The sequence below is a fragment of the Apium graveolens genome, chromosome 8, assembly GCF_009905375.1.
Source record: "Apium graveolens cultivar Ventura chromosome 8, ASM990537v1, whole genome shotgun sequence".
Taxonomy (NCBI): Eukaryota; Viridiplantae; Streptophyta; class Magnoliopsida; order Apiales; family Apiaceae; genus Apium; species Apium graveolens.
In genome coordinates, this window is record NC_133654.1 from 34,854,060 (window position 1) to 34,871,162 (window position 17,103).

The window sequence follows — 17,103 nt, forward strand, 5'->3', positions numbered from 1 at the left end:
CTTCTTATTTGTTTCCTCGAATTACGCAGCTAAACAGCGCAAGCTAATCCTCACTGGAGGTTAAATTTGAAAACAGGCAAGTATGAGCGAAAGAAATGCTCAACAAGATCATTATGACATTTATAGGGTCTTTTGATATAAAACCGACATCTGCATTAGAGCAGAATATTTAAAATCATAACTGCTGAATCATAAAATTTTAGTAGATGAACCCCAGAATTGGTTCCTTAATTGTATTCAAAACCATTATGATATTTTGAGCGAAATGCTTCAGCAATACTTTAAATCTTGACGAGAATAAAACTCGTAAAATAGTGTTTACAGAAATATCCTAAACCATAATAACGAGAAGCAGTGATTATGGATTGAATCACAAACTTTATTCAAAATTGAACTCTTGAATTAATACTTATTTTGCTGTCATATCAAATTAGATATTAATACGAACTTTGATGCTCACAACCTACCTGCGCTAAAATAGGGAAGTCAACATCAATCATCTAAATTAATACCACCTTTGATATTTAACAACAACTTAAATATCAACATCAATCAGAATCTGAATCAAAATTGTATTTTACCATTATCCAAAATAGAAACAGTTGATAAATTATTTATTCTATGAATATTAAAAACAATATGATAATTTAGATTGGGATCATTCTCCGACGGACGTACTATCATATGCTGATCAGCCCATATGATAGCACAAGGTCATGATTCATAGAAACGTGACCCCAAAAACACGAGTACTCAAACAAAAAGGCAATATACCTGCATGTGGCAAAAATTATGTCATAATATTCCATATGGCACTTAGAAATAGCCCATCCGCTAGACCGTTTATCCCGGTCACTTTCGCAATTATGATCCAATCTTAAAACCTTTTATTGAAATGGGGTCATAATAATCGACACCCGAAATAATTTTATTCCCCCAATTCTTGGGTAGGAATATTCGCAACCAAATCACTTTTCTCAAAATCCAAAACATTTATAAATCCGATAGTTGGATAAGTAAAAACACTTGCCTATTCTGAATATAGAATAGTAGATGAGCATTTGCATAAACAGAATTATTTAATTCAGCGATATGTAAAACATTTATCGATTCTAAACTGAGAATAGGGAAAGCAATACTTGCATCAAAAGATTTAAAATAAATATCACTTGAATAATAAGTGATGATAGGGATACTTGCCTTTGGGTTTTAGCAGTTAGTCACACTCGCAATGACGCATCTATTCTGACATTCTGTCTTAAAATATCACCGTCTTTCTTTTCAACACTTCACCGATATGCTGCTCCTGCGATTGCTAGAAGCCAGATATCTAATGCCATTCCATCTCATTCTTTATCCAACACCCTGTCCTGATCACTCGAACGATCCGTATCTATAATTAAAAGACACAAATTTAATCGTCTAAACGATAATCACTCGAAGAACTACGAGTCAAAAGCCTATCGTCTACCCATACGATAGCCCACACATAAAGAAAACAGACAAACACAAGACCATTGACCCATTACACATGTAATTCACATAACAAGTAAGCACATAATCCACGTATCACATAATTCATATAATACAGGACTCGGTGTGTAAAAAGGTTCGACTCGACATGTTTAAAACTGAAATCGGGTCAAAAAGACGATTTATCGATCAACACTTGACTCAGAATAACTTGCAAAACAAGCGACCTTTAAAAACAAAAGAATTTGGGTCTCGAAAGTATTTTTAATGAAAGAGGAATATTTTTCTGAGTCTATACGCGTTCGTTTCGTATTAAACGGACGAACAGTTGATTTATTATGAATTTTTGAATATTTTTCGGAATTAAAACGGTTTCCGAATCATTTTATAATTAAATAATAGGGCTCGAAAACCCGAAAAAAATTTTATAAGAATTATCGTGCTTGGAAAAATTTTTTAAATAATATTTTAAAGCTCGAAACTATTTTTCGAAATTTTAAATCAATTTTAAATAATTAAATCTAATTAAATAATCAATTAAAATTAATTAATAACTAATTAAATTAATTAATCAATTAATATTTAAATTAATTAACTAACTAAATAATTAATTATCAACTAAAATAAATTAATTAAATAATTAAGATTTATTTTAGAATTAAAAATAATTTTCAGAAAAGAAATAATAAATTTTTGAAGTTTTAAAATAATTAAAATTAATTTCTGAAAATTTTATAAAAAGAAAATATAATTTTTGAAAATAAACAAAACAGAAATCCTGTTTTTATAAACTTCTGAAAGTACAGGGACTGGAATGAAAATATTGCAAAACTGAGGGGACCTACTTGCACTTTGTCCTCGTCCCCGTCACCGGTCGCCGGCGATCGCCATTAACGGCGATCCCGAGCTTTTCCGGTGACACAAAACCGGCCCAGAAATAACCCACAACATCAGTATTCACTCTACTTTGCTCCGGGAACATAATCATGCAAACAAAATCACCAGAAAACAACGAATCGGCCGGAAAAATGGCTGCAAAACTCGCCGCCAGTTGGGTCGAATTTTCCGATCAAAGCCTTCCAGTGATCGTCTGTTAAAACCAGTGGTACCACTCGATTCGTCTTTTGAAGATCTATAATTCCGTGCAATCAATTTCAAGCAATAACCCTTAACCCAGAAAAACCCAATTTTCAATTTAGAACATTCATATCAAGAACCCTAATTTTATTTTCGAGAATCAAACCCCCTTTTCTATATGTTATTGAACTCAATTTTTGACATATATTATACCAAATTGACCAGAAAATTATTATCTACACGATGGAATCATCAAATCATATCAACAACATGAAGAATAAAATTTCATAATTTAATCTATAATTAATTTGAATTAAAATAATTAAATCAGAAAAATACCTTAATTTCTGGGTAAAAACTGATGATTGATTCAGGAAGAAGATTTCGAGAGCTTCGTTTTGATATGCTGCACGCCCGAATCGGAGTTCGATACCGCCTTCGTTCGTGTGTTTGATTCTCAAGAACGTATCGGTTTCTAGGGTTTTCTCTGTATTTACGGTATTTTAACTGGTTGCAAATGAATAAACAGAATAAATGAAATAAGAAATAGGCTATTTATATTTATGGAATATTGGATCGTTCTGGATCGTTAAATTAGTTGCTTAGCCGCTAAGTAACTATAAAATGATCCAAAAATAGATTATTTAGCCGCTAAGTAACTATAAAAATGATACAATTCAATACCAGAATTGAATAATTATCAAACCCGAGCTTTTTATAAAACACCATATACGAAAATAATGTAAAAATATCTCGTCTCTCGAGAATACGGGTTTTGTTGATTTATCGAAATGGTTATCGTACCGAAAATCTTGCGCCGGGCCGCGCACGGGTCAAACCCTAATCCCGATCGAAAAAGTTAAAACACAGAAAATGTCTCGAATTACCAGATTAGGTTAGAAAGGAATTTTCGGACGAATTTCGGGTTGTAAAAACGCAAAAACAGTTAGGTTGAACGATTCCCGGCTTTATAAAATAATTTATAATTATTCAGAAAATAATTAATAAATCCTTAAATAATTATAAAATCATCTATCAGTCCAAAAATTACCATAAAAATATCACAATTATCTATATTTTATTCTGGACACATAAAAATTAAAATACTCAAATAATATCACATATAAACATCCAAACACCAATTCCAATTATCAGATAATTCACTAACATTCACATAAAATCACGTAAATAATTCCAAATAATAATAATAATAATATTTGAAAATATGGGATATTACACCCGGGAATCATCCCGAAATATTTTGGACGATTAAAAGTCCGTATTTATTTTATTCCAAGGGACTCGATGTCCACTTGCAAAGTATTAAATTCCTCGAATTTATTTAAAACGATTTCCAAAGATCGTATTCCCTCGACTATATTTAATCACTCGAATAATGAATATTATTTCGGATATTCATTTTTAAATAGGAGAAGTATACTCCAAAAATTATTTATTTGCAAACTCGATTACTTATATCTATTGAAGATTACTTTAATAATTTAAACATAAATTAGTTGAGGAATATAATTTCAAATATTCTTTTAAAATATAATTATTCGGGGTTTAATTATATAATAATTATTATTTAATTAATTATTATTTATTAAATGATTTAATATGATATAAAAATCATAAAACCTGATTTAGAATACTTTTTGAATTTCAGAAAATCATTCGAATAATTTCAGATTGTCGAAGAATATTATCTCAACTTATTTTAAATATTTGAGCATGGTTTCAAAAGAAACTCTCCCTTATTTATTTATCCATTACCAACGGTCAACTCACATCTTTAGTACTTCCTCCGAAAATTCTCGGAAGTACATATATATACATATGAGATGAGTTGTGCCTATCACCAAGAAAAATGCTTGGAGAACTTCGATGTGATTCGAGTTCTTGAGATATGATAGGATTTTTTAAAAGGACAAGGGAGGGGTAGAGATCCAGTACTTCGTATATTGGGGAGACTATCAGTACCGTGGGAGATGGTACTATGTGTACCTAAAGACCTGTGAAGTGTTTGTATACCCAAAATGGGACACATAGCCCGTATGCGGCCAGGGTGATAACAAGGAGTTTGGAAGTCATCCCCTACTAGTAGAAAGGTTACTAATTTCCGTCTTTCGAATGATCATCATAAACGGGGGCTCTAGTGAATGTCCTAAATTCTTCCAATTGAAATTGTGATGCAATACCGTAACCCAAGCCTATGTGCTGGGTTTACCATTAAGGTATTTGCGGAGTAATAAGTCAATTAAATACATGGTTTTGAAAATATGTGTATCACCAGGAAAACTACTTTTGAATAAATATATATATCTTATACGGATTAATATAATTTCTTTAACAGTTTTTTTATACCGTTGATTATAATGGCTGAGCATTATTACTCACTCTTGCTTTCTTTTAAATGTCACAACACAACAGGTTACCAGTATACCGGTGTGGGACTTAGTCAATTAAAATCGTGGGGAAAATCCCTTACAACTCTGTCTCAGGTGGACCAGAGTATTCATATAGGTATAAGATGTTAGTAGTAATTATTGTAACTTCATGTAAAGGTTACGAATAATTGTTTAAGATCCTGTAAAGTATATTTGAGTTGTAATAAAAGAAGATCACCTTGTGTACATTATTTATAAGGCTATAACTTGTGTGTGTACATGAGATTGGAGTCTGTTAGATTATTAAATCAATACAGGTTATACATGATTGGAGGATGACGTGACGACCCAGATTCCTGACCCCGGATTTGGGGGCGTTACATTCTCGTTATTACAGAGTCTTGATGCCAAAAAAGGGGAGATGGTAGCTCAGACTACATGTACACCTGAATCAGTATTGAGAAAAGATGATGTTAATCCTGATAATGATGGTGGAAATTAAGCCACATGGACCTCTGATGTTGTGGTGGTTCAATCTAGAACTGAAATTTAAACTCAAACCACACAGTCAACTCATGTCTCCAAAGATGGTGCAAGGACTGTAAAAACTGAGACAGTGACTCACTCTCATATACTGATGCTCAAAAGTTCTACAGAACCTGCAAAACAAAGGCTGGTGAGATTGTTAATATCTATCACAAGGACAAAAGGGTCGAAGAATTGTTTGAAAAAAAAGGCCTTACTCAATTGCTTGAAGAATTTCCTGACATGTCATAATAAGAAATGTTAAAACAGCAAGATGAAATTCTAAGTTAATTGCAAGATGAAAATCAAGGTTCATCTAGAGGATTGGGAAGGACTAGAGGACCTGAAAGTGGTAGAAGAGGTGGTATAGGAAGATCGCAACATTCAAATCAATCTATTATTCCCTCTCAAAGAAGGACAAGGTCTAGTGGAGTCTGAATTGAGGAAGTTTTTTAGACATCTCAGTCGCAGGTTCCAAAAATTATCATTGATCCTCAATTTCTCAATCCTGAACCTAGAAGAAATGCAATCAGACTGATAAATCCTGATATTGATGTGGAAAATGAAGATTTCGATATGCCTTTGGTGAGAAGACCAAGGCAACTTTAAATTGAAGCAGCTCCTGATAAAACAATGTCAAATCCTGACACAGGAAATCCTGACAGTTCAGTTCATGATCCTGACAGATGGTCAATTCCTGATATTGTTGAAGATGGAGACGAAGCAGTCTTGGAGCATTTAAATATTCAAATCTCATCTGTTTATGTTGACTCTCACAATGCTGAAATTGATGAGGAGGAAAAAAAGAAAAAGAAAAGATCGGGATAGCAGTTACCAGGGCAAATCAAGAATTCAGGAACATGCTTTGGAGGTCTAGAAGAGAAAGGTGGAGATTTACAGATCCTGAAGAGCTTGCAAAAAGAGAAGAAAAGAACTTACTTCCCTATAAGGATAGACTACAAGAGAAAGAAAATTGATGAGGTGAAGTGTACTGGGAGTCTGAACTTTGTTCTTGGAGGCATAAGAGAGGAAAGACAAGTGGGCCTACAATGGACAACATAAAAAATATACCTTCATGGTTAAGTCAAGCTGAAGCTCTGATGCATCCAAGTAAGATAGGAGAAGTCGGAGTTGAAGGAGAAACTGATTATAAGGATTAACCACAACAAACTTAATAGTTGCTAGAGAAATTTTAGGAAAATATTTAATTAGTTCTTCCAGATACAAGGTTGAGAACTTGTATATATAACTCCCAGAAGATCACAGACTACTAGCTCTAGAAACTTCTGGTGTTTTTGACTATTAATTAAGACTTTAGAATTTACCCATCACACCTTCCCAATACATTACATTAATTATATACTCTAGATAATTCTAATTTCAGATTAAAGAACTGTTTCTAGAATATTCTTAAATGTATTTCAGATTGTTCTAGAATCTGCATCATCTTCCCCCGGTTGTGGAGAACTCGCCCTCGAGTTTTAGTCAGGAACATCACCTTTGTATGGCAAAAGGTGCTTGGCATTGAATACATCAGAGGATTTGATGTGACCTGGAAGTTTCAGCTTATAGGCATTATCGTTTACTCTATTCATTATCTTGCATGGACCAACCTTCCGATTATGCATCTTATGATTTTCTCCGGAAAGAAATCGATCTTTGGTTAAAACAACCCATACATAATCTCCTTCTTTAAAAACAACCTTGCGACGGTGAAGATCTGCTACTGCTTTGTACCTCAGAAACTGACCAGAATTTATGCAGGTCAAGTGCTTCTTGGATATTTAAACGTAAGCCACCCAAGTAACGTGCAATCAGCTGCTCCTCACTTTCGGATAAATCATTTCTAAATACTAATTGGTACAATTCTTCGGTATAATCATCAACTGATCTACTTCCTTGGCGTAAATTCTGAAGTCGCTGGAACATAGCCTTCACATAATTATATGGCAAAAAAATTTCCTTTAATTTCTTTTTCATCTTTTCCCAATCAGCGATTTTACCTTTTCCTCGTCTTTCCCTCTTTAATTTCAACTGTTCCCACCAAGCAGAAGCTCTTCCTCTGAACTTAATGGCTACTAATTTCACCTTCATATTTTCTGGTACTTCTTTGAACTCGAATATTCTTTCCACCGTATTCAGCCAATCAACAAACTCTTCGGCTTGTAGGCTGCCACTAAATTCTGGAATTTCAATCTTAAAATGTCCATCCCATCTTCGATTTTCTCGAACTGGCGCTTCTTGTCGAGGACTCTGATTGTGAAAAGGATTAAAAAACTTGCTTCCCTTCTCGGATTCTTCATTATCATCATGGTTAGCTGACTCTAGTTGAGCCAAACGTTGCGTCAGAATCTCAACTTGCATCCTCAATTCATTCACTTCTTCACTTGGGCCTACAGCGTTAGATTGTGAAGTATTTCTACCACCTCTTCGAGGACCCATGCTTAAATAGAATCTTAACGGATCAAGGTAGCTCTGATACCACCTGATGCAGCCAACACTACGCCATTGATGACCTATTTGCACATTTTTTCCTAGTGTTGCCTTAGAAAACGTTACAATAGGTAAGAAATTATGGCCTTATCACAACACCCAGATTTTGGTGTTGCGATAGGTATAATAACATGTTGCAATAGATCAATAAATCTTTAGTGTTGACATAGATGTCTTCTCTAGTGCAACACATAGACCGTGTTACCATAAATGGTTGATTTTTTTTAACTTGAATTTAAAATTAAATTTATCTTTGAAAGTAGTATATTTGAATAAAATACCTTGTAGAGTTTCTTGGAAAGTGAAAGCCCAAAATATAAAAAAATTATTCTTATATTTATAGAAATCAAAATATTTTATTATCATTTAAAATTAAATGAAGTATTTTATAAATAATTTAATAAAATAAAAAATTAATTGATATCACTAAAATATTTTATAAAAAAAAAACCCTGTAGTATTATTACTTTTTCATAAATTAATTAATTTAATAAATTAATGATAATATTCATAATATATATATGATTTAAACAACATTATCGCCCGTTTGAGAAACTGGATTTCATTTGAAATTCTGGATTTGATCAAATAAACTGTTTGAGAATTTGGATTTGGATTTAATTTGAAATCCAGGACATTCAAATATTAGTATAAACATGAGAATTTGAAATGACAACTCAAATACTGTCATTTGAAATCTTTCGTTTGAAATGAAATGTAAGTTTCCAAACGTTCTCATATAAAATTTATAAAATTAAAAAATGAATTGATATGGGCTGGCCGCTAAAAAATTGGATTGGGCCGCTAAATTTTAGACAGATGACAGAGGCAGGAAGTGAAATATTCAGACAAAAGGGGGAAATAATTTTAGGGATTAACTTTCTGCTCTTCGTTTCATGTAGAAAAACTAGCCTCTTTCCTTTTTGTCTTCATTCACTGGCCCTAGTTTCTTGCCGTCTCTCTCTATCTAAATTAGGCTTCGAGGTGAGGTTGAATTTAATTCAAGGGTATGCTAGACTAATTTGGTTTTCAATTTTGGTTGGTTGGGTTCAATGATGATTTGGTTGTCGATTTTATGTTTTTTTGAATTGATGTGGATATAATTGTGGGTTTTGAACTTATTATCTTTTTTGTTGTGAAATTTAGCTGTGGGAAGCGAAGATGATTCAAGCTGGTTCTGTATTGGGACCGAATAAGAGGTCTCCTGCTTCGGGAACATAATAGCTTGCTCACCATGAACTCTACCTGGTTTTCAAAACCAGCAAGTAGCCTATCTATAACCAACCTCAGCTTAGCTATATATATTTATCCACTTTTGTATTTATTTATTTACTTATCTACTTTGTGTTTCTTGTTCTGATACTTTGTATTTCTTGTTGTATATCTAATTTACTTTCTGGGTCTCCCCACTTAGGCATTAAAACTGAGGATAAAAAACCAATATAAATTGTTTCTTGATTAGAGTTTGATTAGGCAGTTTTTTGATTAGTGTGTGAATTGTGAAAGTAGCATCTTTTCTTTTGTTAGTTTTGATTTTCTTGTACGTGTATTGAATACATTGTGTGAATTGTAAGTTTTTAAGACTTATAAGTAGGTTTTGAATCAGTTGGTACTTTTACCATCACCACCTCCTCCCTCTCATGGATTTTAATTACCGAACAGAAACTTAGAGCTAAGACCAGGGTGATTTTAATTGTCGAACAGAAACTTAGAGCTAAGACCAGGGTGATTTTAATTACCGAACAGAAACTTAGATATAAGACCAGGGTGTTTGCAAGCAAGAAAACAGGTAAGAAGTTCTGACGAAGAGGGGATGCCCAGAAGAATGCAGTTGCATTCCCTGACAATGTCGATGCATCTGATGAGTCTTTGTCGGGAGATGCTTCCATTCAAGACGATAGCAAGATGTCTTCTGATAATTTATGTACAGATACATGGCCCTCTTAAGGTCAGTTCATGTTTGTATGGTGATGACCATAACTATGATGTTCTGTTTGTAAGTCTTGTAGCATGTTCCGGTGCACGGAATAGTACCTGATTTACAAAAGAGCTGCTGCTTGCAAGAGTCCAGAATAGTGCAGTTATGATTTGATAATAGATTTTAAAATGATTTAGTAATAGTAGAAATAAAAGTTCTTAAGTTAAAATTCACATGCCTGATGCTTTTTTGTCAGTCTTATGATTCACCTATGTTTTCATTCTTGCAGTTACAACATGCTCTCAGGCTACTGTTGCTGTAGATCTTCTACGGAAGAGGAAATTTTGTTTTGATTTAGTCCTAATTGATGTACATACGCCTGATATGGATGGCTTTAAGCTCCTTGAATTCGTTGGTTTGGAAATGAACCTTCCTACCATTAGTAAGTAGTGATTTTTTCAATGAAATGTTCTTAGTATATTTGTTCTCTAGACCCTGCTCTAGGAGTGAGATATGCTAGGTTGGCTTAGTACGTGTGTACAGTAATGTGATATAATGTGTTACAGTGATGTCGGCATATGGAATAAGATGGCAGTGAACTGGATAATGACATATTTGCATCAAAGAAGCCGCATGTACTGTGGTCATTCGAGCTCTTTTAACTTGCTTCACTGTTCTCAATATGAATATGAAGGCTTCTTACAGACATGGGTCTTTTCCTGCATGGCACTTTTATTGAACTGAACTGCTGATTTGTTGAGGATCGATATGACAACAGTTTGTTGGGTGGAGTGAGTCATATAGAAGTTTATAACTATCAATTCTTCATGTTGTTATTAGGTGATAGGATAATAGGATGAGGGTTCTGATTCTCCCATAAACTTAAAATTGTAATGATATTAACCATGCTAAATGTCATCCATTTATTGCAGCAATGGATTGATCTTGCAAGGTCTACTGGATTGCAAGCCAAGAAAAGTCAGCCAGCCTCTGATGAAGCTCTAACTACTGCTAACATCCCTGCATTGGGTTGCAACACTCCTGAAGATGCAAATATTGAAGATGTTACAGCCACTGAGAAGTAAAATTTCAAACCCCGTTATCTTGATCTCTTAATCTCAGGTGGGATTCTTATGAAGAAATATTTATCTGTATGTATATAGCTCGACTTATTTCAACTAAAGTCACATTGTGTTTTTTTAAGTTTTAGTTAGACACAAAACAGAACTAGACAGCTGCGGAGGATAGGTATTTGAGTTTTATAATTTTTGAGAGTTGCATAGTTATTTACAATGCTTAAACATAAAATAACACACGGGAGAATCAAACAGCCTTCTTTATATCAATGTTAACCAATTTTATTCGTATCTTGCTACTGCACATCGCCACTAGCTTGGGACTGACTGTTTATAAACAGGAAACTGCTTATGATCATGAATGTCATCTGCTACCAAATAGGGTTGCAACGTATGGGAATATTTTTATGTGCAAGAATGCTTTAACTTTCTTGGATATATTGTCAGAATTTAATAGGAATTTTATGGAAGATAGGTTCATATTGTGACGAGAAAAAATCTCACATTGTATTAGAGGTAAGATGCTACATCATTCGAATAAAACTCCCTGTGATGTGAAATATCCTTTTAATACAATTAAATAGGATCTTTCACATCATCAGGGTCTATAAGTTTTATCCGAATGAAGTAGCATTTTACGTCTGATGCATTGTTAGATATTTTTTTCCCTACTGCTCTTGGAAGATCAACCTCGACGAGTCCGACAATTCGACAAAAGTAGCAGTAGAGTCCGTCATGTCGATAGAAGCTATCAATTGGTCTACTAATGTCGAACGTGACAGGTCGGACAAGTTTTATGAGTCTATTTATTAATTTTCTGCTGTCTTTATTTAAAACATTAGAATTTTGCATATTACTTTGTTTTATAAACTGAAGGTTAATATTATTTGTAGGTTTTGTCTGCAAAAGTTATCCGTAACAAGTCAACTGGTCAGCCGGAAGGCTATGGATTTATGGAGTTTGTGAGTCGTGCGGTAGCTGAGAGGACTTTGCACGGGAATTCAACAGCCCGCAAAAGGTACAACTCAATGACTTTCTACCAGCCTTATGATATAATATTTCTGTAACTTGTGATACATTTAGACTGCTGTTTTGTGCTTAATTTATTTAGCTAATTTTGTTTTGTTTCTTATTCTGCTGGCCTAGGAATATAGGCTATGAGAATGTCAGCTGCTTTCTGCATTGCAGGATGGCTTGCTGTCTACTTATCTATGGTATGTTTGCTTGTTTTGATTGACAATTAATTTAGGAAATTAGATTCTTATACTTTAATATGAAAAGTCATCAGGCTTGCAGAGACAATTGAGTTTTATATATTTTAATTTGTTTAACAGGATGTTGTTGAAGAAGTCGAAGAAAAGTTCAACATGAAGCTCTCTCATGAAGTTGCCAAGGTTAAGAAGGTTCAAGACAACGTGAGCTTGGTCCTGCAGAAATTACTTAAAGCAAACCCCAGGTTGAACATTGACATGGCTCAGATTTGTGGGACAATTTCAGGTGACACATGAGCTGATGGTACTCCTTTTACCGGTGGTCGTAGCACTTAGACCATTTGTTATCTTTCTTCTACGTTACTTTTTAAAGATTTGTATGCTTTTGCGTTATCTTGCACGTTTAATTCTTAGCAAGAGTAGTTGTATTTCTTAAGTTATGTTTTGGTGTGAGGGATTGTAATTGTTGGTTGGACAAAATGTAATGGTTGGATGTGTAGTTAAGAATGGTTGGATGAATTGAATTGGTTGCGAATGTTGAATTAATGGGAAATCAAGTATTTGAAAAGTATATTTCAATTTTTTATAGTCTAGGTGTTGCAATAGTCTATTAGTATGTTGCAATAGGGTGCTAAATTATGCGCATAAATTTCTTTTTTGCAACATTAAAGGTGTTGCAATAGGTTTGTTGCCATAGATGATAAAGGGCCCCATATGCAAGTCCCACAAGTGGGATCCAGCCACGTGTCCTGCCACGTGTCATGCCCATGCGGGGCCCACATGTGGGCCCATTTTTTGTCAGTTAGTATACTTATTGCAATACCATGTTTATGTTATACTCTGAAATTCTATTGCAATTAATATCTATAGTAGCATATTTTGCTGTGTTATAGATTGACACTGGTATAAGGTTAGATACCTATATTGACGGCCTTAGACCCAACACCAAAAAAGTGTTGCAATAGACCCATTTTCGCCTATAGCGACATTTTTAGGGGTCTATAGCAACACATTTTTGGTGTTGGTTAAAGCCATCTATGACGTAGTGCAAGTAAGATAGGAGAAGTCGGAGTTGAAGGATAAACTGTTTATAAGGATTAAACACAACAAACTTAATAGTTTCTAGAGAAATTTTAGGAAAATATTTAATTAGTTCTTCCAGATACAAGGCTGGGAACTTGTATATATAATTCTCAGAAGATCACAGACTACTAGCTCTAGAAACTTCTGGTGCTTTTGACTATTAATTAAGACTTTAGCATTCCCCATCACACCTTCCCAATACATTAAATTAATTATAGACTCTAGATAATTCTAATTTCAGATTAAAGATCTGTTTTTAGAATATTCTTAAATGTATTTCAGATTGTTCTAGAATCTGCATCAAGCTCTAAGTCTGTCAGGACCACACACAAGAGCTGGTATTCGTCATCATGAAGCTGAATTTATGAACTCAAAAATGGTGAATTTTACACTAGCTGATAGACCTGGTCAAGAAATTACAGTTGATCATCTTAATAGGCTTGAAGCTATGAAAATTATCATTGATAAACATGATGGCTCAGAACCAAAGGAGAAAATTTTGTTGATGCTGCAAGAAGATCAAGTGCAAGTACTTATGATAAGCTGCAAGTACTTATGATAAGCTGATGATGATGTCAACCAAAGAACTGAAATATATCCATTATCTACTCATGGTTAAAAATCAAGCTTCTAAGGATTGGTCAGATTTAATCTTTTATGCTATCAGAAGAAGAATTCTTGACATATGATTTGAGTACTTTGGAAATTACATTCCTATGTACATGAACAACATCTATCAGGAAGTCAATATGAAAAGAAGTACAACTGTCTTTGAAACTGTGCTTATTTCAAAGCAATTAACTCTAAATTCTGATGATATGAGAACTTGTTATGTACTACTTGATGATCTTATAATTGAAATGATTCCAATTGGACATCTGAGAGCTGCCATATATTCGTTGTCTGATGAATCTGATTATGAAAGAAATTTGAAGAATAGGCTGAAGCAGCTGCTTAGAAAGAAGATTGATGAAAAAGTCAAGGCATTTGTACAGAGATACTCAAGGGTTTATTAAGAACCATGAACTTTCTATCTACATCAGTAACTGAGTATGCTCTACATTCTACTTCACATTTATCTTTCTATTTTTGGCATCAGACAGAACTACAGTATTTATGCATACTCTACAAAGCATAAATTGGGGGAGATTGTTAGGAAAACTGTCTAAGTCGGAATCATGATTTGCTGGGAAATCAGGTTCTGTAAACTAGTCAGGATCTGCATCAGGATTTGTGAAGCTGTCAGGATGTGACTTGGTGTCAATATTGCAGTATAAATCAGGATTTGTTGATTTACATAATCCCAAGATTTGTGGAATGGTTTACTGTCGGTTCCTGATTTATAGGATCGAAGCTATTAATTTAGATATGTATAGAAACAAGATAAATCATACTATAACTTATCTTGTAATTGATAGAGATTGATATAGTAGGTGTATAATATATAAACAAAGAATAAGTTATCACTATTGATGTGTATTACTCGATTATCATTGTAACCTAGCAGCTATCAAAAATATTGTTTTTCTTGAGAGAGTTTTGTAACAGTTAATAAAAGAATTAATAAACAAATTCTGTTACTCTTACTTTACTTTTTTTATATTTAATTGTTTGATAATTGTATCCAACCCCCTTAAACAGCTATCCAACATAATCTTTTTATATTTATGATTTGTTAAATCTCTAATCATATTCTATCTAGGAATGTATTAGAACATTGTTCCCAATTGGTAAATAAATAGTATTAGAATAATATAATTATTTTTTAAGAAACTATTTTTTATTTATGGTTATATTAAGAATATACTTATTCTAATAAGATATAATCTTAATCAGTTATTTTTATCATTCAAGATCAACAGTTGAGATTGTTTTGACAGTACACAATCAAAGTTTTGACTAAGCAGTCCATTATGCTTATTATATATATGGATATAATCTGATTAATCTATTCTTTAACACTTTTAAATTAGGAAAATAAAATTTCCATAATAAAATATTAAAATCAATTAAATACAAATCTAATTTAACACAAAATAGAACTGATTTTAAAACCAAACAAATTTAACTTTTTCAGAAATATACTAGATAGACCTATTAGCTATTGATGTATCTAGAGAGTGTTAGTGTTTGTGCTCTAGAGACATCACAAGTGGGAGATTGTTAGTGTTTGTTCCCTATAGACAGTACTATTATGTTTCTTTTTATGACATTTAGATTATTAACATTTATGTTTCATCGATTATTTACGTCTAAATTTACTGCGATATAAATATTAGATTAATAAATATACTTGGAATATGATATGAATTCTATATCTCTAAGTATGTGACTTAGAAATGAGATTATGATAATAGTATCGATATTTCTAAATATCCCTCATCGAGTAATACTATTAAGGGAGAATAATAATGCATCAAGAGTGGTGTGTTTGTTGATTGATTATCACATCTCATTGATCATAGGTATAGTGATACTAAAGTCGAAAACACATGCACATGAAAATATACATAGTGCTGGATAGGCCTAATGTGAGATTCTACATGTCGATTGTGTCATAAGTAATTCTCACAGTGAAAATATTTGAACACAGCGTAACGCATTTCATAGTCTAGATCAATATTTAAAGTGATATTATTGCCCTTTTGTGTGAGCTAGACTATGAAATGCGTTACGCCGTGTTCAAAAATTGATTTAAAATGATAGTCTACTCATTGATCAAGGAAACCTTGATTAAATTATGAAGAGGATGACACATTACATGCCTAGAGTTTAATCTATATATATGGTTAAAGGGAATATATTACATTGTACATTATTGACGAAAGGTTTAATCGATCACCGATTTAATTATTATTACTTGGGTATCCATGATGTATTATTAGATGCCGCTCATTATTTACGATTTTAAATTAAATTTAAAAATCGTTGTCAACGTAATAATAACCTAAAGAGTCACATAAACAATGATTGAAGGATTATTTAATTCAAATTCAGAGTTAAATTAAAAGTAAGTAATTCGAATTATTTGTTATTGATTAAGTAAGACTTAATTAATTAAATAAATAGGAAATTCAAATTTACTATTAAATCTGAAATTGAGTGGTTGGATGATTAAGTAAGACTTAATCAGTAATAACTGGGATTTTCATATTGATTAGAACTCTAAAATCAGATTCGTGTTAGAAGTCCTTTTCTCTTGTTTATATAATATCTCATTGGGAAAAATTAGGGTTTTGCTTTTTTATTAGATAAAAATATACGAAACCCTAGTAGCCTGAGAGAGAGGGAGAGAGAGAGGGAGAGAGGAAGAAGAAGACGAATTCTGAAGTTAGAGTGATAGCACATGCTCATCCTCCGTTAGATCATTTGTGTGGATACCTTCAAGGCGTAGATCATATTGCAATTGGATACGTGGTGATTGTTTAAACATCTTAACTAGGAATTTGTTATGGATAAAAAATTGTATAGTATTTATTACTAGGGTTCGGGAGCTCAAGACCTTTAATAGCTGCTCTCGTGTTTCGTAGCTTAACTCTGCCTTTACGAGATGCCTACGTATCTCTGTGAATTAGAGAATCAAGCCAAAAAATGTAGTTCTGTTAAGAGGGGTGAGACCCCTTATATAGATGTTGGGAGTCCTTGAATTGTACTAGGGTTATGAGACTTGGGGGACAAGTCTCAGAGTTTGGATAGACTTTGGAGTCCTATAATAAAGGAATCAGACTCCTTGTTGGTATAGATGCCTTCTAGGCTATCTTCCATAGAGTTATATTACTTATTGAACTTATTTAAAGAGCTGTTAATCCTCCCTATTTATTAATTACGAAATTAATAAATATTCAGGGCTATTGGGC

The 17,103-nt window shown here is 33.1% G+C and overlaps 1 long non-coding RNA gene across 6 annotated transcripts; it reads left to right on the forward strand.

The window, feature by feature from the left end:
- The first annotated feature begins 8,784 nt into the window (after positions 1 to 8,784).
- Positions 8,785 to 12,734, forward strand: LOC141677145 (uncharacterized). 6 transcript variants are annotated; one of them, XR_012557348.1, is made up of 9 exons: positions 8,785 to 8,942; positions 9,105 to 9,906; positions 10,166 to 10,318; positions 10,443 to 10,667; positions 10,809 to 10,998; positions 11,428 to 11,734; positions 11,846 to 11,970; positions 12,099 to 12,166; positions 12,287 to 12,734. It is a non-coding gene; the product is annotated as an uncharacterized LOC141677145 (long non-coding RNA). The 6 variants fall into 6 exon arrangements; XR_012557349.1 differs by having other exon boundaries at positions 10,443 to 10,716; positions 10,809 to 11,734; XR_012557347.1 differs by having other exon boundaries at positions 10,809 to 11,734.
- Positions 12,735 to 17,103: the final 4,369 nt, after the last annotated feature.